Source organism: Equus przewalskii, chromosome 9 (assembly GCF_037783145.1).
Source record: "Equus przewalskii isolate Varuska chromosome 9, EquPr2, whole genome shotgun sequence".
Taxonomy (NCBI): Eukaryota; Metazoa; Chordata; class Mammalia; order Perissodactyla; family Equidae; genus Equus; species Equus przewalskii.
The window spans coordinates 29,079,376-29,082,458 of NC_091839.1; positions in this window are offsets into that span (position 1 = coordinate 29,079,376).

A 3,083-nucleotide genomic window follows, 5' to 3' on the forward strand; every position below is an offset into this window, starting at 1 on the left:
CATACTGGGAGATGGGCGTTTTTACCTGCTCCCTTTGCACTGAAACCTGGGGAGATAGACATTGTGAGTGCTTGCGTGCCCTTTGAGTGCTACTTCTTTGTGTTCTATAGTCTGGTGAGTCTCAAGGATGCAAGTCCCAATGGCTTTATGAGGTACTTGTTTTGGGGGCCCTGTCTCTCAGGTGAGAGTCTTAAAAGTTGAAGTGCTAGATGTGGGGTTCAAATCCTTTGTTTCTCAGGGAGAATTCAGAGATGGGAGTTCCCTCCAGATTGCATGGCACTGCGCTGGGGATATGGTTTGTGGCTTGAGTGTGTCTCAGCCTTTCCTACCCATTTCAATGTAGATATTTTCCTCATTAACCTGATGTGTAGGACTCACCCAGCTAGTTTCTGGATCTTTTTTACTGGGAATTGCTATGTATGTAGCTGTACTTTCAGTGCATCCATGAGAGTGGGAAGCTCAGGAGCCTCCTACGTTGCCTCTCTCTCAAGTGTCCCTTTCCACTGTTATCCAGGAGAAAACTGTTAAATCACATTATAAGAAGACAATTAGCAAAATCCAGATGTGGAAAACTCTAAAGTGACAATAACTTGTTTTTCTTCAACAAATAAAATGAAAGGAAAAAAAAGAGGTCTACAAAGAGATATACAAACTGATTGCAATACATGGACTTTATAAGCACTTTCTTTTAAAGCAGTTAAAAAAATACAATCAGAGAAATTTGAACACTGATCACATATTTTATGATATTAAGGATTATTGATATTTTTAGTGTCATTTTTAGAAATTCTTTATCTTTTAGAGATACAGTCTCAAATATATATAATATATAAAGTTTCTCAACTTTTCTGATTATATATATCTGTGTGTATAGATTTGCACACACACATATATATATATAGACATGTATATGCATTTATATATGTGTGTGTGTATGAGACAATATGATATAGATTTGATTTAGAATAATGTGAGGTACAGATGATGGCTATGAATGTAAATGAAAGAAGATTGGTCATGAGTTGATCATTATTGAAGCCACACATTACGTATTTGAGTGTCTGATATTATTCTGTCTATTTTGGTATATGTTTGAAATGTTCCATAGCAAATTGATGGAAAAATTTCCAAAAATCTCATTCAACCATTGCCATTTAACATTCCCAGGACCATTTGCTCTTGGAAGGAGCTCCCTCTTATATTGGAAACAGGCTGGGGTGCAACTGATTCACATAATCCAGCAAATTCTCCATGTAGGACCACTGTGGAAAAGAGCAGGGGAAAAGGAAAAGAAGTTTAAGTGATAGGTAAGTTCACACCACCTGTCCCTACCCCAGCCCAAGCAAGGCCTCTGCCTCCTGCCTTCTCCTTCCTGCCTGGAGTCTGAGACCCAGGCTACCTTGCCTGATCTTATTCCTCAATAAAGGAAGATAAGTCTAACCAAAATGGGGAGAGATGTTTCCTCATATCCAGTTTAAATGATCTGGAACTTCCAGAGCCTGGAGATTTGGGTATGTCTATCTGTAGAAACCTCTGGAACCTTGTGTTTGGCCATCCCTTCCTGGAGAAGGAAAAAGTCAGCATTCACCTCCAGCAATGTTTCTCCAACTTTCCTGATAACACAAATTCTCTGGGATTCTAATTAGAAGTTCAGGCTTGTTCTCTGGATATGGCCAGATTTAGCGAATAAAAATATAGAAATACAGTTATTCATTATTTATATGAAATTCAAATTTAATTGATATTCTGTGCTTTATCTGGCATCCCTACCAGGTGATGTTCAGGAATCATGCTTTTAACTCACACTTCAGGTGGTTTTTGTTATAATGTTTTGAGTAGAGGCTCTGAGCAGTTTCCTTTTTGGCCAAGCATACCAATCACTGTTCCAAGTGGCCCTTAAAAATGCTCAGATCAGCTGCGTCAATGTCACCAATCTCACTGCTCGTTAACTATTTACCATGTCTTGTGATCATAATCATGCAGATTGTTAAGCATATGTTAGATGCATTTAGTTCTATCCTCTGTTGGTTACAGCACTAAACTCTCAACTTACAGTTGATCTTCAAATTTTGTAGTTCATAACATAGTCTCAATTTTAAAAATTAGAAGGAAAATTTTACAGGACATCCTGGAAGCTGTAAAAGTGGGTCTTTGGAGGTAGAATGTAACAAACAATTTTTGACCTTGAATTTATGACATCACTTAAATCAAGCTGATTAATGATACAATGTGGTGAACCTTGACTCACAGTTTTGTCCTGAGAGGATCCTCAGCTCTGGAATGTGCTGCTTCTCTTTGTCCAGTGAAACATGAGCTTCTTGGCTCCAAGGATATATTCATGGGCCAATTGTTTACAAAAACATTTGCCTGAGGGCTTGAAAGTAGGAGCCCAGATGATGGATGGCATCTTAAATGTGTTTGCCACGTATGAATCCCAGGAGAATCAGTAATGGAAACATTTCAAAAATTAGGCATATTGGTTGATGAAAAATTAGCCTCAGATATTTTGAAGTTTTGACATGTCAATGATTCCCAGATTCCTAAACTCAAGGTGTGAGAAACTAATGGCCAAAAATATAGAGATGGATTTAATAAACATAGCTCAGTCCAGTTTCAATAGCCCAGAAGCCCACAAAAATTTCAGGGCTTGATTTCTCAGAACTTTCATGACCTTTGGGAGCCTTCCATTAAAGAAAAGTCAAGCAGATTTACTTTAAGTAATTCCAGCCTTCAGCTATAAATAAAAGGACTCTTTCACAAACATCAGAGATCTTTTAAAGTTTTTATTTTAAAAGGTCCAAATGTTCTGTAGGGTTGTTAAATTATTTTCGTAGATTTGGAGAAGGTTTTGGCTTCTCGGGGCTAATACTCTGGGAATGATGGAAGACGTGCTGGGAGACCACCCCTCCCGCAGAGCCTCATGTGGAAAGGAAATACGATATGAGATTGAGATAGTTTCCTATTTTGGGTCAGACTAGTACTTGAAATCCACACTGATCCCATAAGACTGTACAGAATGATTGGCCCCTGAAACGTCATTATACTTTTTACCTTCAGACTTAGTTCAGACTTGGGATGATAGC